Source organism: Arachis hypogaea, chromosome 10 (genome assembly GCF_003086295.3).
Source record: "Arachis hypogaea cultivar Tifrunner chromosome 10, arahy.Tifrunner.gnm2.J5K5, whole genome shotgun sequence".
Lineage (NCBI taxonomy): Eukaryota > Viridiplantae > Streptophyta > Magnoliopsida > Fabales > Fabaceae > Arachis > Arachis hypogaea.
The window spans coordinates 22,297,892-22,323,669 of NC_092045.1; the positions used below are offsets into that span (position 1 = coordinate 22,297,892).

Sequence of the window (25,778 nt, forward strand, 5' to 3'; positions counted from 1 at the left end):
CAATTTAAGTTTGGTGTTGTGATTTAGCGGATAATTTATACGCTTTTTGACATTGTTTTTAGGTAGTTTTTAGTAGGATCTAACTACTTTTAGGGATGTTTTTATTAGTTTTTATGCAAAATTCACATTTCTGGACTTTACTATGAATTTTTGTGTTTTTCTGTGATTTTAGGTATTTTCTGGCTGAAATTGAGGGACCTGAGTAAAAATCTGATAGGAGGATGACAAAGGACTGCTGATGCTGTTGGATTTTGACCTCCCTGCACTCAAAATGGATTTTCTGGAGCTACAAAATTCCAAATGGCGCGCTCTAAATGGCTTTGGAAAGTAGACATCCAAAACTTTCCAGAAATATATAATAGTCTATACTTTGTTTGAGTTTAAAGGACGCAAACAGGTGTTCAACGGCACTTCCATGCTGCATTCTGGAGTAAAACGCTAGAAACACGTCACGAACCAGAGTTAAACGCCAAAAACACGTTACAACTTGGCGTTTAACTCCAAGAGAAGCCTCTGCACGTGTAAAGCTCAAGCTCAGCCCAAGCACATACCAAAGTGGGCCCCGGAAGTAGATTTCTGCACTTTGACTTATTTTTGTAAACCCTAGTAGCTAGTCTAGTATAAATAGAACATTTTACTATTGTATTAGACGTCTTTTGATTAATCTTTAATCAGTGTATGCAATTTTAGACCTTCATGGGGGCTGGCCATTCGTCCATGCCTGGACCATCACTTATGTATTTTCAACGATGGAGTTTCTACACACCATAGATTAAGGGTGTGGAGCTTTGCTGTACCTCGCGTTTTAATGCAATTACTACTATTTTCCATTTAATTCAGCTTATTCTTGTTCTAAGATATTCGTTGCACTTCAACCTGATGGATGTGATGATCCGTGACACTCATCATCATCCATCCTTATGAACGCGTGACTAACAACCATTTTCGTTCTACCTTAGACCGAGCGCATATCTCTTGGGTTCCTTAATCAGAATCTTTGTGGTATAAGCTAGAACCCTTTGGTGGCCATTCTTGAGAATCCAAAAAGTCTAAACCTTGTCTGTGGTATTCCGAGTAGGATTCAGGGATTGAATGACTGCGATGAGTTTCAAACTCGTGATTGTTGGGCGTGGTGACAGACGCAAAAGAATCAATGGATTCTATTTCGACATGATCGAGAACCAACAGATGATTAGCCGTGCTGTGACAAGAGCATTTGGACCATTTTCACTAAGATGATGGATGTAGCCGTTGACAACGGTGTTTCCCTACATACAGCTTGCTATGGAAGGGAGTAAGAAGGATTGGATGAAAGCAGCAGAAAAGCAGAGATCTAGAAGGAACACAGTATCTCCATACACTTATCTGAAATTCCTACCAATGATTTACATAAGTATCTCTATTTTATTTTATGCTTTATTTATTATTAATTTTGAAACTCCATAACCATTTATAATACGCCTAACTGAGATTTACAAGATGACCATAGCTTGCTTCATATCAACAATCTCCGTGGGATCGACCCTTACTCACGTAAGGTTTATTACTTGGATGACCCAGTGCAGTTGCTGGTTAGTTGTGCGGAGTTGTGACAAAGTGTGATTAACGTTTGAGAGTGCTATCAAGTTTTTGGCACCATTATTGATGATCATAATTTCATGCACCACTAACTTCTTTACCAATTGGAAAGAGAGCAATTGGATGTAAATGGGTATTTCGTACCAAATACCACCCGAATGGCACAGTAGAGAGGCACAAGGCAACACTTGTTACCAAAGGATTTACACAAGTGTTTGGTATTGGCTATCGAGATACCTTCAGTCCTGTAGTGAAGCTAGGGACTTTGAGAGTGGTACTTGCTGTTGCAGTAGTAAAAATGTTGCACCTTAAACAAATTGATGTCAACACGGCATTTTTACATGGTGAACTCGATGAGGAGGTCTATATGAGAGTGCCTCCAGGTTTGGAAGCCTCGCTTGGTCAAGTTTGCAAGCTTGAAATATCCTTGTATGGATGGAAACAAGCGAGTAGGTAATGGAATTGCAAGCTCAAGTCTATTCTACTCGAGCTGAAATTCACTCAATGTAAATCGAATTATAGCCTCTTCACCAAGACTACTTCACTTGGATTCACAGCAATTCTCGTGTATGTCAATGATTTAGTATTGGCAGGTGATGATCTAAATGAAATTAACTCAGTTAAAGATGTTATTTATGAGAGATTTCAGATTAAAGACATGGGAGACTTGAAGTACTTCCTTAGTCTAGAAGTGGCAAAATCTAAGACGGGAATTGCTTTGTACCAGAGAAAATATGTTATTGATTTACTCAAAAAAATAGGACTTGAAGGGTGCAAACCTGCCACCACTCCCATTGATTATGGAGCAAAGCTCAGTAACACTGTTGTAAATTTGTTCACTGATTCTGGTTAGTATAGAAGAATTGTAGGCAAGTGGTGGATGAAATTGTGATCATATTCATTGTAATTGGATTTTAGAAATTGGCACGAGTGGACACAACTCCGTTCAACTAACCAGCAAGTGTACTGGGTCGTCCAAGTAATAAACCTTACGTGAGTAAGGGTCGATCCCACAGAGATTGTTGGTATGAAGCAAGCTATGGTCACCTTGCAAATCTCAGTTAGGCAGAAAAAAGGGGAATTGTGATTATTGGAATAAATAATAAAAAGGAATAATAAAAGGGATAGAAGACTTATGCAGATTCATTGGTGAGAATTTCAGATAAGCTGATGGAGATGCTGTAGAGCCCAAGGACGCCTGCTCTCCTACTGCTCCTACTCAATCCTTCTTACTCCTTTCCATGGCAAGCTTTGTGTAGGGGTTCACCATCAACTGTGGCTACTTTCATCCTCTCGGGAAAATGATCCTATGCGGTTGTCAGTCGCACGGCTAATCGTCTGGAGGCATCACCCATGGCTGATGGCTACATCCCATCCTCGCAGTGAAAACTAATGCTCACGCACTCTGTCACAGTACGGCTAATCACCGGTTGGTTCCCGCTCCTACTGGAATAGAATCCCTCTTTTGCGTCTGTCACTAACGCCCAGCAGGTTACAAGTTTGAAGCACGTCACAGTCATTCATTACCGGAATCCTACTCGGAATACCACAGACAAGGTTAGACTTTCCGGATTCCCAGGATCCTACTCGGAATACCACAGACAAGGTGAGACTTTCCGGATCCTCATAAATGCCGCCATCTATCTAGCTTATACCACGAAGATTCTGTTGGGGAATCTAAGAGATACGCATTCAAGCTCTGTTGCATGTAGAACGGAAGTGGTTGTCAATCACGCGCGTTCATAAGTGAGAATGATAATGAGGGTAATCTGACTCATAACATTCATCATGTTCTTGGGTACGAATGAATATCTTGGAATAAGAATAAGAGAGATTTTGAATAAAAGACAATAGAATTTCATTCATACTTGAGGTACAGCAGAGCTCCACACCCTTAATCTATGGTGTGCAGAAACTCCACTGTTGAAAACACATAAGCAAAAGGTTCAGGCATGGCCGAATGGCCAGCCCTCTCCATGATCAAGTGACCGAATGATAAAAGGCTTAAAGTGGTCAAAAGATATCTAATACATTAGATTAATGTTCTATTTATACTAGACTAGCTCCTAGGGTTTACATGAGTAAGTAATTGATGCATAAATTCACTTCCGGGGCCCACTTGGTGTATGCTTGGGCTGAGCTTGATCAATCCACGAGTAGAGGCATTTCTTGGCGTCAAACTCCAGGTTATGACGTGTTTTGGGCGTTCAACTCCGGATCATGACGTTTTTCTGGCGTTTAACTCCAGACAGCAGCGTGTACTTGGCGTTCAACGCCAATTTACGTCGTCTTTCTTCGAATAAAGTATGGACTATTATATATTGCTGGAAAGCCCTGGATGTCTACTTTCTAAAGCCGTTGAGAGCGTGCCAATTGGAGTTCTGTAGCTCCAGAAAATCCATTTCGAGTGCAGGGAGGTCAGATTCCAACAGCATCAGCAGTCCTTTTGTCAGCCTTCTTCAGAGTTTTGCTCAAATCCCTCAATTTCAGTCAGAATTTACCTGAAATCACAGAAAAACACACAAACTCATAGTAAAGTCCAGAAATGTGAATTTAACATAAAAACTAATGAAAACATCCCTAAAAGTAGCTCAAACTTACTAAAAACTATATAAAAACAATGCCAAAAAGCGTATAAATTATCCGCTCATCACAACACCAAACTTAAATTGTTGCTTGTCCCCAAGCAACTGAAAATCAATTAGGATAAAAAGAAGAGAATATACTATAAAGTCCAAAATATCAATGAATATTAATTTAATTAGATGAGCGGGACTTGTAGCTTTTTGCTTCTGAACAGTTTTGGCATCTCACTTTTTCCTTTGTAGTTTAGAGTGATTGGCATCTCTAGGAACTTAGAATTTTGGATAGTGTTATTGACTTTCCTAGTTAAGCATGTTGATTCTTGAACACAGCTACTTTATGAGTCTTGGCCTTGGCCCTAAGCACTTTGTCTTCCAGTATTACCACCGGATACACAAATGCCACAGACACATAACTGGGTGAACCTTTTCAGATTGTGACTCAGCTTTGCTAAAGTCCCCAGTTAGTAGTGTCCAGAGCTCTTAAGCACACTCTTTTGCTTTGGATCACGACTTTAACCACTCAGTCTCAAGCTTTTCACTTGGACCTTCATGACACAAGCACATGGTTAGGGACAGCTTGATTTAGCCGCTTAGGCTTGGATTTATTTTCTTGGGCCCTCCTATCCATTGATGCTCAAAGCCTTGGATCCTTTTTACCCTTGCCTTTTGGTTTTAAGGGCTATTGGCTTTTTCTACTGCTCCTTCTTTTTCTTTTTTTTTTTCGCCACTTTTTTTTTTCGCAAGCTTCCTTTTTCACTGCTTTTTCTTGCTTCAAGAATCAATTTCATGATTTTTCAGATCATCAATAACATTTCTCTTTGTTCATCATTCTTTCAAGAGCCAACAATTTTAACACTCATAAACAACAAGATCAAAAATATGCACTGTTCAAGCATTCATTCAGAAAACAAAAAGTATTGCCACCACATCAATATAATTAAATTAAATTCAAGGATAAATTCGAAATTCATGTACTTCTTGTTCTTTTGAATTAAAACACTTTTTATTTAAGAGAGGTGAAGGATTCATGGAATTATTCATAATCTTTAAGGCATGGTTACATACTAATGATCATGAAGTAAAGACACAAAACATAGATAAACACAATATTAAAAACGAAAAACAGAAAGAAAATAAAGAACAAGGAATGAATCCACCTTTAGTGGCGTCTTCTTCTTGAAGGACCAATGATGTTCTTCAGCTCTTCTATGTCCCTTCCTTGCCTTTGTTGCTCCTCCCTCATTGCTCTTTGATCTTCTCTTATTTCTTGGAGAATGATGGAGTGCTCATGATGTTCCACCCTTAATTGCTTCCAATATTTGTGTGGAGGACAACTTATCCCCTGAGGTATCTCAGGGATCTCTTGATTTGCAGCCACATGTTATACCACTGAGCTATGACGGCTTATATTTCCATCTCCCAAGACTCAGAGGTGGAAGCTTTTGTCTTCCCTTTGAGGTTTCTCTGGCCTTAGGTGCCATTAATGGTAATGGAAAAGCAAAAAAGCTATGCTTTTACCACACCAAACTTAAAATATTGCTCGCCCTCGAGCAAGAAAGAAAAGAAGAGAAGAAGAAGAAGAAGAAGAGAATGGAGGTGAGTGAGGGGAGATGGATTCGGCTATATGGGTGGGATTGGGTGGGAAAGAGAAGTTGAATTGTAAAGGTAGGTGGGGTGTATGAGGAAGAGTGGATAGATGTAGGTGGTGAATGAAAAATGGAAGGGATGACCATGAATGGAAAGAGAGAGGGCGAGGTAGGTGGGGATCCTATGGGGTCCGCAGATCCTGAGGTGAAAAGAAATACCATTCCTTCACCATATAGGCATGAAAAATGCCTTCGTGCATCATTCTGGCGTTCAAACGCCCATTGGTGCATGTTCTGGGCGTTCAACGCCCATGTGATGCATGTTTCTGGCGTTGAACGCCAGTTTCATGCTTGTTCTTGGCATTCAGCACCAGTTTGTCCTCTCTGTGCACCATCCTGGCGTTTAACGCCAGGTTGTTGCTTGTTTTGGGCGTTCAGCGCCATAATGGTGCTCTGTTCTGGCGTTAAACGCCGGCCAGATGCACCTTCTGGGCGTTGAACGCCAGCCCGTGCGTCCTCCAGGATGAAAAATTTTTTTCTTCTGTTTTTGACTCTGTTTTTAATTTTTTTTATTTTTTTCGTGACTCCTCATGATCATGTACCTAATTAAACACAAAAATAACAAAGAAACAAAGTAAAATAAAATTAGATAAATAAAATTGGGTTGCCTCCCAACAAGCGCTTCTTTAATGTCAATAGCTTGACAGTGGCTCTCATGGAGCCACAAGGTGATCAGGTCAATGTTGTATAGTTGCCAATACCAAACTTAGAGTTTGGATATGGGGTCTTAACACCAAACTTAGAGTTTGATTGTGGCCTCACAACACCAAACTTAGAGTTTGACTGTGTGGGCTCTTCTTGACTCTGAACTGAGAGAAGCTCTTCATGCTTACTCTCTTCTGTCACAGAGGGATGGCCATGTGCCTTAAAGACAAGGTAGTCCCCATTCAATTAAAGGACTAATTCTCCTCTGTTGACATCTATCACAGCTCCTGTTGTGGCTAGGAAAGGTCTTCCTAGGATGATGCATTCATCATCTTCCTTCCTAGTGTCTAGGATTATGAAATCAGCAGGGATGTAAAGGCCTTCAACCTTTACTAGCACGTCCTCTACTATTCCATAGGCTTGTCTCATTGACTTGTCTGCCAATTGTAATGAGAACAAGGCAGGTTGTACCTCAATGATTCCCAGCTTCTCCATTACAGAGAGTGGCATCAGATTTATCCCTGACCCAAGATCACATAGAGCTTTTTCAAAGCTCATGGTGCCAATGGTGCAAGGTATTAAGAACTTGCCAGGATCTTGTTTCTTTTGGGGTAGAGTTTTCTGAATCCAAGTATCCAGTTCACTAATGAGCAAGGGAGGTTCACTCTCCCAAGTCTCATTACCAAATAGCTTGGCATTCAGCTTCATGATAGCTCCTAAATATTGAGCAACTTGCTCTCCAGTCACATCTTCATCCTCTTCAGAGGATGAATAGTCTTCAGAGCTCATGAATGGCAGAAGGAGATTTAATGGAATCTCTATGGTCTCTATATGAGCCTCAGATTCCTCTGGATCCTTAATAGGAAACTCCTTCTTGCTTGAAGGACGTCCTAGGAGGTCTTCCTCACTAGGATTTTCGTCCTCCTCCTCCCTAGTGCATTCGGCCACTTTGATCAAATCAATGGCCTTGCACTCTCCTTTTGGATTCTCTTCTGTATTGCTTGGGAGAATACTGGGAGGAGTTTCAATGACTTTCTTGCTCAGCTGGCCCACTTGTGCCTCCAAATTTCTAATGGAGGATCTTGTTTCATTCATGAAACTGAAAGTGGCTTTTGACAGATTAGAGACTATATTGGCTAAATTAGAAGTGTTTTGTTCAGAGTTCTCTGTCTGTTGCTGAGAAGATGATGGATATGGCTTACTATTGCCTAGCCTATTGCGTCCACCATTGTTAAAGCCTTGTTGAGGCTTTTGTTGATCCTTCCAGGAGAAATTTGGATGATTTCTCCATGATGGGTTATAGGTGTTTCCATAAGGTTCACCCATGTAATTAACCTCTGCCATGGCAGGGTTCTCAGGATCATAAGCTTCTTCAGAAGCTACCTCTCTAGTACTGTTGGATGCATGTTGCAATCCATTTAGATTTTGAGAGATCATGTTGACCTGTTGAGTCAACACTTTGTTCTGAGCCAATATGGCATTCAGAGCATCAATTTCAAGAACTCCTTTCTTCTGAGGTATCCCATTATTCACAGAATTCCTCTCAGAGGTATACATGAACTAGTTGTTTGCAACCATGTCAATGAGTTCTTGAGCCTCTTCAGGCGTTTTCTTCAGGTGAATAGATCCACCTGCAGAATGGTCCAGTGACATTTTCGAAAATTCAGAGAGACCATAATAGAATATATCTAACATGGTCCATTCTGAAAACATGTCAGATGGACATCTTTTGGTCAGCTGCTTGTATCTTTCCCAAGCTTCATAGAGGGATTCACCATCTTTTTGTTTGAAGGTTTGAACATCCACTCTCAGCTTGCTCAGCTTTTGAGGAGGAAAGAATTTATCCAAGAAGGCAGTGACCAGCTTATCCCAGGAGTCCAGGCTATCCTTAGGTTGTGAATCCAACCATATTCTAGCTTTGTCTCTTACAGCAAAAGGGAAAAGCATGAGTCTGTAGACTTCAGGATCAACTCCATTTGTCTTTACAGTCTCACAGATCTGCAAGAACTCAGTTAAGAACTGATAAGGATCTTCAGATGGAAGTCCATAAAACTTGCAGTTTTGTTGCATTAATGCAACTAGTTGAGGCTTCAGCTCAAAGTTATTGGCTCCAATGGCAGGAATGGAGATGCTTCTTCCATCAAACTTGGATGTTGGCTTTGTGAAGTCACCAAGCATTCTCCTTGCATTATTATTATTATTATTTTCGGCTGCCATCTCCTTCTCTTGTTCGAAAATTTCTGAAAGGTTACCTTTAGAATAATTTAATTTAGCTTCTCTTAATTTTCTCTTCAGAGTCCTTTCAGGTTCTGGATCAACTTCAACAAGAGTGCCTTTTTCTCTGTTCCTGCTCATATGAAAGAGAAGAAACAAGAAAAGAAAGAGGAATCCTCTATGTCACAGTATAGAGATTCCTTTTATGTTAGTAGAAAGAGAAAGGGGAGAAGAATGAAAAAGAATGAATAGTCTGTATAAAGAGTAAGAATAGGGGGTGAAGAGAAGTGTTAGTAATTAATTAATTAAATAGAAGAAGAGAAGAGAGGGAGAAAAAATTCGAAAATAATTTTTGAAAAAGGGGTTAGTATTTTCGAAAAATCAAAGACAAAATATAATTAAAATTAAAATTTAAAACAAAAAGAATTTTTGAAAAAGAGAGGGAGAATTTTCAAAAATTAGAGAGGGAAAAGTAGTTAGGTGGTTTTGAAAAAGATAAGAAACAAACAAAAAGTTAGTTAGTTGATTGAAAAAGATTTGAAATCAAATTTGAAAAAGGATAAGAAGATAAGAAGTTAGATAAGATATTTTGAAATCAAATTTTGAAAAAGATAAAGTTTTTGAAAAAGATAAGATAAAAAGATAAAAAGATATATTTGAAAAAGATATTTTGAAAAAGATTTAATTTTAAAAATTACTTAGCTAACAAGAAACTACAAGATAAGATTCTAGAACTTAAAGATTGAACCTTTCTTAACAAGAAAGTAACAAACTTCAAATTTTTGAACCAATCACATTACTTGTTAGTTAATTTTCGAAAATTTGATATAAAGATGAGAAAAAGATTTTTGAAAATATTTTGAAAAATAATTTTGAAATTTTCGAAAATGCAAAAAAAAATGAAAAAGATATGATTTTTGAAAAAGATTTTGAAAAGATAAGATTTTTAAAATTGAAATTTTGACTTGACTTGTAAGAACAACTAATTTTTAAAAATTTTTGACCAAGTCAACCCACAATTTCGAAAATTTGAAGGGAAATAAGGAAAAGATATTTTTTTTTATTTTTGAATTTTGAATTATGAGAGAGAAAAACAACAAAAATACTCAATGCATGAAATTTTTAGATCAAAACAATGAATGCATGCAAGAATGCTATGAATGTCAAGATGAACACCAAGAACACTTTGAAGATCATGATGAACATCAAGAACATAATTTTGAAAAATTTTTGATGCAAAGAAAACATGCAAGACACCAAACTTAGAAATCTTTAATGCATGAAAAATATGAATGCAAAAATGCACATGAAAAACAACAAAAGACACAAAACAAGAAATCATCAAGATCAAACAAGAAGACTTGTCAAGAACAACTTGAAGATCATGAAGAACACTATGAATGCATGAGATTTTCGAAAAATGCAAGAAAGATTTTAAAAACATGCAATTGACACCAAACTTAAAAATTGACTCAAGCCTCAAACAAGAAACACAAAATATTTTTGATTTTTATGATTTTATGATTTTTTTGTATTTTTATTAATTTTTTTCGAAAAACATTTTTGGAAAAACGAAAAATAAAAGAAAAATTTTTGAAAAAGATTTTTGAAAAGAAAATTACCTAATCTGAGCAACAAGATGAACCGTCAGTTGTCCATACTCGAACAATCCCCGGCAACGGCGCCAAAAACTTGGTGGACGAAATTGTGATCATATTCATTGTAATTGGATTTTAGAAATTGGCACGAGTGGACACAACTCCGTTCAACTAACCAGCAAGTGTACTGGGTCGTCCAAGTAATAAACCTTACGTGAGTAAGGGTCGATCCCACAGAGATTGTTAGTATGAAGCAAGCTATGGTCACCTTGCAAATCTCAGTTAGGCAGAAAAAAGGGGAATTGTGATTATTGGAATAAATAATAAAAAGGAATAATAAAAGGGATAGAAGACTTATGCAGATTCATTGGTGAGAATTTCAGATAAGCGGATGGAGATGCTGTAGAGCCCAAGGACGCCTGCTCTCCTACTGCTCCTACTCAATCCTTCTTACTCCTTTCCATGGCAAGCTTTGTGTAGGGGTTCACCATCAACTGTGGCTACTTTCATCCTCTCGGGAAAATGATCCTATGCGGTTGTCAGTCGCACGGCTAATCGTCTGGAGGCATCACCCATGGCTGATGGCTACATCCCATCCTCGCAGTGAAAACTAATGCTCACGCACTCTGTCACAGTACGGCTAATCACCGGTTGGTTCCCGCTCCTACTGGAATAGAATCCCTCTTTTGCGTCTGTCACTAACGCCCAGCAGGTTACAAGTTTGAAGCACGTCACAGTCATTCATTACCGGAATCCTACTCGGAATACCACAGACAAGGTTAGACTTTCCGGATTCCCAGGATCCTACTCGGAATACCACAGACAAGGTGAGACTTTCCGGATCCTCATAAATGCCGCCATCTATCTAGCTTATACCACGAAGATTCTGTTGGGGAATCTAAGAGATACGCATTCAAGCTCTGTTGCATGTAGAACGGAAGTGGTTGTCAATCACGCGCGTTCATAAGTGAGAATGATAATGAGGGTAATCTGACTCATAACATTCATCATGTTCTTGGGTACGAATGAATATCTTGGAATAAGAATAAGAGAGATTTTGAATAAAAGACAATAGAATTTCATTCATACTTGAGGTACAGCAGAGCTCCACACCCTTAATCTATGGTGTGCAGAAACTCCACTGTTGAAAACACATAAGCAAAAGGTTCAGGCATGGCCGAATGGCCAGCCCTCTCCATGATCAAGTGACCGAATGATAAAAGGCTTAAAGTGGTCAAAAGATATCTAATACATTAGATAAATGTTCTATTTATACTAGACTAGCTCCTAGGGTTTACATGAGTAAGTAATTGATGCATAAATTCACTTCCGGGGCCCACTTGGTGTATGCTTGGGCTGAGCTTGATCAATCCACGAGTAGAGGCATTTCTTGGCGTCAAACTCCAGGTTATGACGTGTTTTGGGCGTTCAACTCCGGATCATGACGTTTTTCTGGCGTTTAACTCCAGACAGCAGCGTGTACTTGGCGTTCAACGCCAAGTTACGTCGTCTTTCTTCGAATAAAGTATAGACTATTATATATTGCTGGAAAGCCCTGGATGTCTACTTTCCAACGCCGTTGAGAGCGCGCCAATTGGAGTTCTGTAGCTCCAGAAAATCCATTTTGAGTGCAGGGAGGTCAGATTCCAACAGCATCAGCAGTCCTTTTGTCAGCCTTCTTCAGAGTTTTGCTCAAATCCCTCAATTTCAGTCAGAATTTACCTAAAATCACAGAAAAACACACAAACTCATAGTAAAGTCCAGAAATGTGAATTTAACATAAAAACTAATGAAAACATCCCTAAAAGTAGCTCAAACTTACTAAAAACTATATAAAAACAATGCCAAAAAGCGTATAAATTATCCGCTCATCAGCAAGCTCTTATATCTAGCAAATACTAGGCCTGATATAAGCTATGCCATTGGGAAACTAAGCCAGTTTTTGGACTGTGTCACTATTGAGCATTTGAAGGCGGCCACATAAAGTGCTGCGTTATGTAAAAGGTTCCCCTACTGCAGGCCTCTTCTTCTTTGCAGAATCTGATTTGCAGCTTACTGGTTTCTCTGACTCTATTTGGGCTGGTTGCGTTGACTCTCGAAGATCCCTCTCAGCATATTATTTTTATTTGGGACCATCATTAGTTACTTGGAAGAGTAAGAAACGACTTTCAGTTGTAGCCTCCTCCTCAGAAGCAGAGTATAGAGCTTTAGCTCTGGCCACCAGAAAAGCCCAATGGCTGAGCTATGTTCTTCGAGATCTTGACGTTCCAATTACAAAGCCTATTAATTTATACTGTGATAGCAATTCAGCTATTTACATTGCAACTAATCTTGTGTTTTATGAACGTACCAAGCATATCGAAGCAGATTACCATATAGTCCATGACAAATTGCAAGAAAAGTTGATTCATCTCCTTCCCATTTCCACCAATAATCAAGCTGCCGACATTCTCACTAAACCTCTTGCTCCTGGGCCTTTCAATGCAAGTTATTCTAAACTTGGATTGTTAGATCTCTTTTCTCCCAATGGTCCAAGCTTACGGGAGGGTGTTACTTGATATTTATTCTATTAGTTAGAATTTGTTAATATAAGATGTTATTTCTCTTTGTATAGAAAGTTGTTAGTAGTGGGTTTCATTGCACATGCTGAGCTGTATAGTTAGTTAGTGCAGCAATACAATTATGTTAGAAGTAGTGTTTGTATATATAGCAAATTGTAGCATTGTATTCTTTAAGTCTCATCATTATATAGGTTCAATTCTCAATTTTTTCTTGGCTTTTCTATTCTTGTTCTTCTCCATGCTCACATGCAAATTTCACAGAGAGAGAGAGAGAGAAAGAGAAAGAGAGAGAGAAGGGTCAATAACAAGTTCTATGGATGTGTGAATGAGACTGATAATGTTGTAGTGATCATGAGTCGAGGGCAGATGCTACGCTGTGGTGGAAGGGGTGTAAGTGAAACTACGGTAACATTGAAGGTAGTACAACAACAGTAGGATGAAAAGTGTGGTGGATGTAGATGTAAAGTGGAGGTAGGATAAGGGTTGACTATGGTGATGACAATGAAGGTAGCGTGACTACAATGGCATGAGGGTGCCGATGGTTGGGGTTGCTATTAGGGATAAAATAGGAAAAGGGTGGAAGAGAATGCATGGATGGGATGATGATGATTATGACATAGGTGTTGTTGATGGCTATGGTAGGCATTATTGGTGGTGAAGGGAAGGGTTGGATTGGAGCTGAGGTAAAAATTAGGGTAAAGTATAATTTTGGTCTCTAAGGTTTAGGATGAAAATTTTATTCGTCTCCAACCTTTTTTTACATTCAAATTTGTCCCTAAAGTTTAATGTTATTTTGAAATTGTCATTTTTATTCTTAAAATTTTAGACTAAATTACCCCTAACAAAAAATTATAAAATTAAAAAAGAAAAAAGATAAAAGAAAGTGTTTGAAGTTGAGAGAAGAAAAGAACCACGGGAAAGAAGAATAAGGGAGAAGGGAAGAAGAAGAATGGGAAGAGGAAGGTGGCGATTGACGATGTCGATGAGGGAAGACGTCGTGTGCTGTCGTCACCATTTCTGCTTTTGTGTCAGTGTTTCCATGAGTGGGCAGAAACGCTAGCAAATCGGCGAGAGAGGACATCACACGCGGCGTCGCCATTTCTGTTCCTCTCGCCGCTGGTCATTGCTTGCTCACCGCTACTCATTCCCCGCTCACCGTTCACCACTAGTTATCACTTCTCCTTGCCGCTCGCCGCGGCTCCATAGGGTTCCAATTCTATTTTTTTTATTTTGTTGATTCTATTTGATATTTGAAATGTAGATTTGTTGATTCTTTGGTACTGATTTCTGCTTATGTTTTTTGTTTATTACATTGTTTTTTGCTGCCTTGTTATTGTGTCTTGTTGCTGCTGTGCTACTGGTATTTTTTTTGTTTATTCCTACTTCTGTTTTAAAACTTTCACTGCAGCTCTTGGTGTTTTTGGTTGGATGAAGAAGAAAAAGAAAAAAATGAGTATTTTAGTGAAGAAGGTTGCTAGAGAAGGGTGGTTAGATAAGGGTATTTTGGTTCGAAGGATGATTTTAAAACCAAATCGAACCTTAGGGACGAATTTCAATGCAAAAAAAGGTTAGGGACGAATTGAATTTTCGGCCTAAATCATAAGGACCAAAATCGTATTTAACCCTAAAAGTTAAAGTTAAGGTTAGGATGAAATTAGATTAAGAATAACCAGAAATATTTGATAACAAAAATAATTAACCAAAAATAGTAAAAAATTATCTTATTTAATATTTATTAATTGTCGAATTAATAAATATTAAATAAAGTAAGTTTAGATTATTTTTTTGTTTTTTTTAAATTATCAAAAAATAAAATTAAAATAATATTTGTTGATTAATAGTTGAATGTCAAAACATTAAGGATAAAATATAATTAAAATTTCAAAAATTAAAGATAAAATGAATCAAACTAAAAATAATTCTAAAAATTTTTGAAAACATTATAAACAAAAATATATTTTATCTCAATTTTTTATTACTGACATCGTAATCCACCAAAATATTCCTCGCATCTAACGACAAAAAACAAACAAGCATTGTGTCATCTTTTGATTTGTTACTGACAAATTTTGCCGACTATATATTTTTGCCAAATCAATGTGACGTTCGAAGGTGATTGGACACTATCAATCAAATTAGAAGGAGAAATAAATGTGAGAGAACATTATTGAACATTTTTATATTGTCGGCAAATAGTTCTAACTGTTTCTATGGTTTTTTCGCCGCAATTGAGCATACAAATTGTTTGGTTCTGAATTCTCCAACAAAAGTGTGTCTTTTTTTTCCCCAGTAACATCATTGTTTGGCTTTAAGCATAAGAGCCTTGATATAAACAGTGGCGTGCACAACAATATGGATCGAAACAAAACATGAGTGGGAGTGGAAGTGGGATCCATGAAATACATATGTGAGAAATAGTGTTTGTAGGACTACCAAAAATAATAATAAAACATTAGAAAATTTATATAATATAGAAAATCAAGTATCAATCTCATTGATTTATGTTTTAGTCATTTATACTTTTAGTAGAATGTATTTTTTTAATGTTATTTTTCGATTCGGTAGGTTAATGACTAATCTACTAAGGGTGTTTGTGGTGTGATTTAGTTTGATTTTTTAAAGAAAAACAATTCGATCCAATTTTATATTAATTATGTGGTTCAATTTAATTGGTTCAGTATTTTTATTAAGACAATTCGAACCAAATCAAACCAATTAAATTCGGTTTGGTTCGGTTAGGTTTATTCGGTTTAAGGATTCGAGAGACTTTTCTGCAACAAATGCAGCCGGTTGCAACATTTATGACTATTTGAGATACCATGAGGGCTAGAGCTGGAGTTCGAGGATATATGCATTAAAAATCAAAATTAGAAATACAGAATCATATAAAAGTTTAACAGAAGCAGCAGTACAACAAAATAAAATAGCTTCAACAAATAATCAATAACAATTTCAAAAAAATTAACAATAAATACTCGATAAAGAATAATAATCAATAAACAACAAATAAACAACAAAAGAGGTTTAACCCCAGGTCCCATAACTGCATAATTATAACAGATTTTGAAAACAGAATAAAAAATTAGAACCCTAAACATAGAATTTGAATGACAGAATCATCAAAATAGAAATAAAAATTCATAATCATAAACACAAGTTGAAACAAAAAATCATCAAAATTAAAAAAAAACCTACAAAAAAGGAAGATGGAAATGCTGGACAGTGAGACACGGCAGGTTGGCGGCTGCTATGGGGGCGACGAGACTGGACTGAGATGGACGACGACACTCCTGGACTGGACTGAGACGTATGTCAGAGTAGTGGAGGACGATTACGGCACTGCAGTCAGCAACTTGCGACCTATTATGTCGAAGACAGGGCTGCAATATCGGAGACGACGCTGTGTAGGGGAAAGGGAGGGGAGCTCTAGGGTCTGGGCTCACTCTCTGACTGAGGGTTAGTGTGCGACAAGGAGAAGGAAGCGTGACAAGGAAGGGAGGGAGAGAAAGAACCACGCCGAGAAGAGGGAAGCGCGATAAGGAAAGGCCGCTGCGAGGGTGCTGTCCGGCGACGTCAAACGCAGAGAGAAGGACGGTGCTGTGGAGGGTGGGAGGAGGAGTTTTCGGCGCTGTGGAGTGGTGAAGTGGTGGCTAGCTAGGTTATCTGCTTGGGAGAGGGGGCTTTATATATTAGGGTTTTTAAATGAATAGGTTCGGTTTGGTTCAGTTAGGGTTTTCACTAAAAGAACTGAAAATCGAACCGAACCGCAGAAAAAAACTGTAAAATAGTATTTTTCGGTTTTTTTGGTTTTCAGTTTGTTCGATTTTCAATTTTTTCAGTTCATTTGGTCGGTTTTATTTGGTTTGGATCGATTTTGAACACCCCTATAATCTATTGTAGATCTAACCTTCGTTAATTTAAGTATCACTGCAAGATTCTCACTATTTTGTAGCGGTTAAAAACTCCCATGGATAGTATTGTAAGAGTTTCACAAATCTCTAAAATTGGAGGTGCCACGAGCTTATTTGTAGTGGTTTTACAAAACTGCGAGGACCTCATTCAGTAGCGGTTTAAAACCCCCCACAAACATAGTATTTAATTATAAAAAAAATTCCAGAAACTGAACAACACTAACCCTGGGCAAAATTAGAAAAACCATGCCACACAATATTAGCATCATTTAAATTTAAATTGACACCAACCAACTTGTGTAGTCGAGTGGTCAATTCACTCGTCCACTTGTGCATGCAGCAACCCAGTGGCCAGCGGCAGACCCTTAAATAGAGCTTAGATCCGCGACAGATTAGTCCTTGACCTGTCGGATTGGGGAATACCGTGAAAAACAAAAAAAAAAATTGACACCAATTAAAGCGCTAAAATACATAATTAGATGAGAAACAATAAATAATAAAATTAGAACTATGTCAAAGAGATATCTATTCCAAATCATAATACATATGCAAATCAAGGATTCTCCTATCAGTTCCTCCTTTCTTTCACCTCCTTTAATATAAAGAGCAGCCTCTTCTTAGTGGCATGACCAAGCTAACTAGAATATTCATAGTACATAAGCAAGGAACCATACCATTTTTGGTTGTGAATGTCCTCCTGTATGTGTTGACATACTTTTTCACATCGTCTTACTTGGAAAGATTGAACAACTTACGAATTTTTTAGGCTCTCTTTGGACTCCTCATCCTTGGTTTTTCAATGTCTGTCAGGCCTGGCAAATCATTGTCACCCTTCTTCATAATTACCAAGTTCAGAACAAAGAGGTCTTGTATACGGAAGAATTAAAAAATAAAACACAAGACTTGAATGAATGCTCTATACATTGTCCAGCCTATACTGATTGTTATTATAATCTTAATCTCAAAGCAAATTAAAAGAGACATATAATAGTGTAGTGTATTACCTCTATAGAGCAAGAGGCGAACGCAACCGGGGGTCAATACTCCCTGCTTCATTAGAAATCCCTGTTTGTCACAACTTCCAGTGATCTTGTAGACGTGGCCTTTGAATTCTTGTTGAACAATGAAGATGATTAGGAAAATCTCAAAATTGCTTAACAAAAATTCCACCACACCTCAACCCAAGCATCACCAAGAACCTCTTGTGAGATTCTCTTATCCCAAAATGCTCGCCTATAATACAAAGTAGAATGTCATAACTCATAACATAACAACTTGCCACAAAAACAATCCAAATGACCAAAACATAAAGTAGTGAAGAGATTACAGCTTCTGGTCATCATCAATCTCGAGCTTCTTTTGGCATCCATTGGTGGGATTTGCAACGTTGAACTGAAAAAGTAAAATGTAACACCCTTACTACCAAAATTTCACGCTTTCGGCTGCGTACTCTAATAGTGAGAATATTATGACGACTTCCATATAGTTAATAAGAAGATAGGATCCTTTAACTCTTACCAGTGGCGCTGTTTTCTTTGAAAAACTGGAAATACATTTTCATAAAAATTTCGGCAGCATCTCCTCTAAAATTTTGAATTTGCCACCCTTTAAGGGACCCCACCAAACCAAACCAAATATCTCTCAACTGTTCAAATCAATTTCAATTAACCAATATCATAACAATACCAACTCAACTCAAGAAAAATAACAAAGTCTAGAACTTGAGCAATGATGAGCGGATAATTGTACGCTTTTTGGCATTGTTTTTAGTATGTTTTTAGTATGATCTAGTTAGTTTTTAGTATATTTTTATTAGTTTTTAGTTAAAATTAACTTTTCTAGACTTTACTATGAGTTTGTGTGTTTTTCTGTGATTTCAGGTATTTTCTGGCTGAAATTGAGGGACCTGAGCAAAAATCTGATTCAGAGACTAAAAAGGACTACAGATGCTGTTGGATTCTGACCTCCCTGCACTCGAAGTGGATTTTCAGGAGCTACAGAAACCCAATTGGCGCGCTCTCAACGGCGTTGGAAAGTAGACATCCTGGGCTTTCCAGAAATATATGATAGTCCATACTTTTCCCAAGATTTGATGGCCCAAACCGGCGTTCAAAGTCACCTTCAGAATTTCCAGCGTTAAACGCCGGAACTGGCACAAGGATGGGAGTTAAACGCCCAACTGGCACCAAAGCTGGTGTTTAACTCCAAGAAGAGTCTCTACACGAAAATGCTTCAATGCTCAGCCCAAGCACACACCAAGTGGGCCCGGATGTGGATTTTTATGTCATTTACTCATCTCTGTAAACCCTAGGCTACTAGTTCTCTATATATAGGACCTTTTACTATTGTATTTTCATCTTCTGATCTTTGGAATCTTTTGATCTTTAGATCTTTTGATCATTCGGAGGCTGGCCTCACGGCCATGCCTAGACCTTGTTCTTATGTATTTTCAACGGTGGTGTTTCTACATACCGTAGATTAAGGTGTGGAGCTCTGCTGTACCTCGAGTATTAATGCAATTACTATTGTTCTTCTATTCAATTCCGCTTGTTCTTGTTCTAAGATATCACTTGTTCTTCAACTTGATGAATGTGATGATCCGTGACACTCATCATCATTCTCACCTATGAACGTGTGCCTGACAACCACCTCCGTTCTACCTTAGATTGGGTGGATATCTCTTGGATTCTCTAACCGGAATCTTCGTGGTATAAGCTAGAACTGATGGCGGCATTCAAGAGAATCCGGAAGGTCTAAACCTTGTCTGTGGTATTCTGAGTAGGATTCGATGATTGAATGACTGTGACGAGCTTCAAACTCCTGAGGGCGGGGCGTTAGTGACAGACGCAAAAGAATCACTAGATTCTATTCTGGCCTAATTGAGAACCGACAGATGGATAGCCGTGCCGTGACAGGGTGCGTTGAACATTTCCAATGAGAGGATGGGAGGTAGCCACAGACAACGGTGAAACCCTTGCATACAGCTTGCCATGGAAAGGAGTAAGAAGGATTGGATGAAGACAGTAGGAAAGCAGAGAGACGGAAGGGACAAACATCTTCATACGCTTATCTGAAATTCCCACCAAAGAATTACATAAGTATCTCTATCTTTATCTTTATGTTTTATTCATCATTCATAACCATTTGAGTTTGCCTGACTAAGATTTACAAGGTGACCATAGCTTGCTTCATACCAACAATCTCTGTGGGATCGACCCTTACTCGCGTAAGGTTTATTACTTGGACGACCCAGTACACTTGCTGGTTAGTTGTGCGAAGTTGTAGTGATCACAATTTCGTCCACCAAGTTTTTGGCGCCGTTGCCGGGGATTGTTCGAGTATGGACAACTGACAGTTCATCTTGTTGCTTAGATTAGGTATTTTTTTTCTTCAGAGTTCTTAAGAATGAATTCTAGTGTTTCAAAGTGATGTTCTTATCATCACCAAAGCTGATTGATTCTCATCAATTTAGCTCTTGAATGCAATGTCCTGCTGAAGCTTGGCTGGCCATGTCTAATTCCTTTAGACTGAAGCTTTAGACTAACATTGCATGATTCCTGGAATTCTCATTAAGAATTTTGATACCTTTATTTTCTTCTCCATTTAATTTTCGAAAAACACAAAAAAAAAGTACAAAATCATAAAATCCAAAAATATTTCTTGTTTGAGTCTAGTGTTTCATGTTAAGTTTGGTGTCAATTGCATGTTTCTATTCTACATTCATGCATGTGCCTTCATTAATCTTCAAGTTGTTCTTGATGGTTTCATTGCTCTGATTTTTAAATTCTCTTGACTTGAGTGTTTTGTGTGTCTCATATGCATTCTTATTTTGTTAGTGTCAGTAGTATACAAACTGCTAAGTTTGGTGTCTTGCATGCATTGTTATTTGATTTTAGTTGCATTTTGATTATTCCTCTTTATTAAAAATCCAAAAAATATTTTTAATTTGTGTCTTTTCAAGTCAATAATACAGGAAATTTGAAGATTCAGAACATACTGCAGAGGAATTACACAGAAAAAGCTGGGCGTTCAAAACACCCAGTGAAGAAGGACAGACTGGCGTTTAAACGCCAGCCAGGGTGCCTGGCTGGGCGTTTAACGCCCAAAAGGGTAGTAGTTTGGGCGTTAAACGCCAGGATGGCACAAGAGGGAAGATTTTGTTTTCAAATCAAAATTTTTTTTTCAAAATCTTTTCAAAATCAAATCTTTTTCAAATCAATTTTTTTCAATCAAATCTTTTTCAAAATCAATTTCTTTCTATTTTCAAAGATACTTGCTATCAATTAATGATTTGATTCAACATTTCAAGTATGTTGCCTTTTCTGTTGAGAAAGGTTTAATGTTTGAATCATATCTTTTCTTGATAGCCAAGTCATTAATTTTTAAAATCAAATCTTTTTTTTTTAAATGTTTTTCAAATCATATCTTCTCAATAACATCTTTTTAAAATCAATCATATCTTCTTAACCACATCTTTTTCAAAATAGTTTTCAATCAAATCTTTTTAATTTCTAATTTCAAAATCTTTTTCAAAAATCACTTGATTTCTTTTCCACTCTTGGTTTTCGAAAATCAATTAGTGTTTTTCAAAATGTTTTCAAAATCTTTTACTTAATTTTCGAAAATTACTTCCCCTCTTCTCACATCCTTCTATTTATGGACTAACACTATTCCTCAATGAACAATTCGAACTCCATCTTTCTTGATAAGTTCGAATTTTCTACTTCTGCCTTCTATTTTTCTTTTCCTCTGACACCTCAAGGAATCTCTATACTGTGACATAGAGGATTCCACATTTTCTTGTTCTCTTCTCTTTCATATGAGCAGAAGCAAAGACAAAAGCATTCTTGTTGAGGCTGACCCTGAACCTGAAAGGACCTTAAAGCGAAAGCTAAGAGAAGCTAAGGCACAATTCTCTGTAGAGGACCTAACAGAAATCTTCAAAGAAGAAGAACCCATGGCAGCCGAAAACAATAACAATGCCAACAATGCAAGGAAGGTGCTGGGTGACTTTACTGCACCTACTCCCGACTTCTATGGGAGAAGCATCTCCATCCCTGCCATTGGAGCAAACAACTTTGAGCTTAAGCCTCAATTAGTTTCTCTAATGCAACAGAATTGCAAGTTCCATGGACTTCCATTAGAAGATCCTCATCAGTTCTTAGCTGAGTTCTTGCAAATCTGTGACACTGTCAAGACTAATGGGGTTGACCCTGAGGTCTACAGACTTATGCTATTCCCTTTTGCTGTAAGAGACAGAGCTATGACATGGTTGGACTCACAACCTAAAGAAAGCCTGAACTCTTGGGAAAAGCTAGTCAATGCCTTCTTGGCAAAGTTCTTTCCACCTCAAAAATTGAGTAAGCTTAGAGTGGAAGTCCAAACCTTCAGACAGAAGGAAGGAGAATCCCTCTATGAAGCTTGGGAAAGATACAAACAATTAATCAGAAAGTGTCCCTCTGACATGCTTTCTGAATGGAGCATCATAGGTATTTTCTATAATGGTCTCTCTGAACTATCCAAGATGTCTTTGGATAGCTCTGCTGGAGGATCTCTTCATCTGAAGAAGACGCCTACAGAAGCTCAAGAACTAATTGAAATGGTTGCAAATAACCAATTCATGTACACTTCTGAAAGGAATCCTGTGAACAATGAGGCTAATCAGAAGAAAGGAGTTCTTGAGATTGATACTCTGAATGCCATATTGGCCCAGAACAAAATATTGACTCAGCAAGTCAATATGATTTCTCAAAGTCTGTCTGGAATGCAAAATGCACCAAGCAGTACTAAGGAAGCTTCATCTGAAGAAGAAGCTTATGATCCTGAGAACCCTTCAATGGAAGAGGTGAATTACATGGGAGAACCCTATGGAAACACCTATAATCCTTCATGGAGAAATCATCCAAATCTCTCATGGAAGGATCAACAGAGACCTCAACAAGGTTTCAACAATAATAATGGTGGAAGAAACAGGTTTAGCAAAGGCAAGCCTTTTCCATCATCTTCTCAGCAACAAACAGAGAGTTCTAAGCAGAACACCTCTGACTTAGCAACCATGGTCTTTGATCTGATCAAAACCACTCAAAGTTTCATGACTGAAACAAGGTCCTCCATTAAAAACTTGGAGGGACAAGTGGGTCAGCTGAGCAAGAAAATTACTGAACTCCCTCCTAGTACTCTTCCAAACAATACAGAAGAAAATCCAAAAGGAGAGTGCAAAGCCATCAACATGGCCGAATTTGGAGAGGAGGAAGAGGCAGTGAACGCCACTGAGGAAGACCTCAATGGACGTCTACTGACTTCCAATGAGTTCCCCAAAGAGGAACCATGGGAATCTGAGGCTCAAAATGAGACCATAGAGATTCCATTGGACTTACTTCTGCCATTCATAAGCTCTGATGAGTATTCTTCCTCTGAAGAGGATGAGTATGTCACTGAAGAGCAAGTTGCTAAATACCTTGGAGCAATCATGAAGCTAAATGACAAGTTATTTGGTAATGAGACTTGGGAGGATGAACCCCCTTTGCTCACCAAAGAACTAGATGACTTGTCTAGGCAGAAACTGCCTCAAAAGAGACAAGATCCTGGGAAGTTTTCAATACCTTGTACCATAGGCACCATGACCTTCAAGAAGGCCTTGTGTGACCTAGGGTCAAGTGTAAACCTCATGCCTCTCTCTGTAATGGAGAAGCTAGGGATCTTTGAGGTGCAAGCTGCAAAAATCTCACTAGAGATGGCAGACAATTCAAGAAAACAAGCTCATGGACTTGTAGAGGATGTTCTGGTAAAGGTTGAAGACCATTACATCCCTGCTGATTTCATAGTCCTAGAGACTGGGAAGTGCATGGATGAATCCATCATCCTTGGCAGACCCTTCCTAGCCACAGAAAAGGCTGTGATTGATGTTGATAGAGGAGAATTGATCATTCAAGTGAATGAAGAATCTTTTGTGTTTGAGGCTCAAGGATATCCCTCTGTCACCACGGAGAGGAAGCATGAAGAGCTTCTCTCAAAACAGAGCCAAACAGAGCCCCCACATTCAAACTCTAAGTTTGGTGTTGGGAGGCCACAACCAACTTCTAAGTTTGGTGTTGAACCCCCACATTCAAACTTTAAGTTTGGTGTTGGGAGGTTCCAACATTGCTCTGAGCATCTGTGAGGCTCCATGAGAGCCCTCTGTCAAGCTACTGACATTAAAGAAGCGCTTGTTGGGAGGCAACCCAATGTTATATTTTATCTATTTTTCCTTTATTATTTTATGTTTTCTGTAGGTTGATGATCATGAGAAGTCACAAAATCAATTGAAAAAGCAAAAACAGAATGAAAAACAGAAAGAAAAATAGCACACCCTGGAGGAAGACCTTGCTGGCGTTTAAACGCCAGTAAGGCTAGCAGATGGGCGTTTAACGCCCAGTCTGGCACCATTCTGGGCGTTTAACGCCAGAAAGGGGCACCAGACTGGCATTAAACGCCAGAAAAGGGCAAGAAGTTGGCGTTAAACGCCAGAAAGGGGCACCAGCCCGGCGTTTAACGCCAGAATTGGCACAAAGAGAAATTTTGCTCGCCACTTGGTGCAGGGATGACTTTTCCTTGACACCTCAGGATCTGTGGACCCCACAGGATCTCTACCTACCCCACCACTCTCTCTCTCTTCTTCACCCATTCACCAATCACCTCAACACCTCTTCCCCAAAAACCCTTCACCTATCAAATCCCATCTTTCTCTTCACCACTCACATCCATCCTTCATAAAACCCCACCTACCCCACCATTCAAATTCAAACCACTTTCCCTCCCAAACCCACCCATACATGACTGAACCATAACCCTCCCCACACTCCTATATAAACCCTTCTTCACTCCTCCATTTTCACACAACCTAAACACTACTTCTCCCCTCTTTTGGCTGAACCACAAAGCCATCTCCATCTCCTCATTTCTTCTTCTTCTACTCTCTTCTTTCTTCTTTTGCTCGAGGACGAGCAAACCTTTTAAGTTTGGTGTGGTAAAAGCATTGCTTTTTGTTTTTCCATAACCATTTATGGCATCCAAGGCTGGAGAAACCTCTAGAAAGAGGAAAGGGAAGGCAAAAGCCTCCACCTCCGAGTCATGGGAGATGGAAAGATTCATCTCAAGGGTGCATCAAGACCACGTCTATGAAGTTGTGGCCTTGAAGAAGGCGATCCCCGAGGTCCCCTTCAAACTCAAAAAGAGTGAATATCCGGAGATCCGACATGAGATCCGAAGAAGAGGTTGGGAAGTTCTTACCAACCCCATTCAACAAGTCGGAATCTTGATGGTTCAAGAGTTCTATGCCAATGCATGGATCACCAAGAACCATGATCAAAGTATGAACCCGGACCCAAAGAATTAGATTACTATGGTTCGGGGGAAATACTTGGATTTTAGTCCGAAAAATGTAAGGTTGGCATTCAACTTGCCCATGATGCAAGGAGATGAACACCCTTACACTAGAAGGGTCAACTTTGATCAAAGGTTGGACCAAGTCCTCACAGTCATTTGTGAAGAGGGCGCCCAATGGAAGAGAGATTCAAGAGGAAAGCCGGTTCAATTGAGAAGGCATGACCTCAAACCCGTGGCTAGGGTATGGTTGGAGTTTATCCAACGGTCAATCATTCCCACTAGCAACCGGTCCGAAGTTACTATAGACCGGGCCATCATGATTCATAGCATCATGATTGGAGAAGAAATAGAAGTTCATGAGGTGATATCCCAAGAACTTTATAAGGTGGCGGACAAGTCCTCTACCTTGGCAAGGTTAGCCTTTCCTCATCTCATTTGTCACCTCTGTTATTCAGTTGGAGTTGACATAGAGGGAGACATCCCCATTGATGAGGACAAGCCCATCACTAAGAAGAGGATGGAGCAAACAAGAGACCCCTCTCATCATCAAATCCCTGAGATGCCTCAAGGGATGCACTTTCCTCCACAAAACTATTGGGAGCAACTAAACACCTCCCTAGGAGAATTGAGTTCCAACATGGGACAACTAAGGGTGGAGCACCAAGAACATTCCATC

The 25,778-nt window shown here is 38.7% G+C and overlaps 1 pseudogene; it reads right to left on the reverse strand.

Moving 5' to 3' along the window:
* Positions 1-17,130: 17,130 nt before the first annotated feature.
* The window catches only part of LOC112717413 (small ribosomal subunit protein eS6-like), a 29,863-nt pseudogene continuing 21,215 nt past the window's right edge, over positions 17,131-25,778 (reverse strand).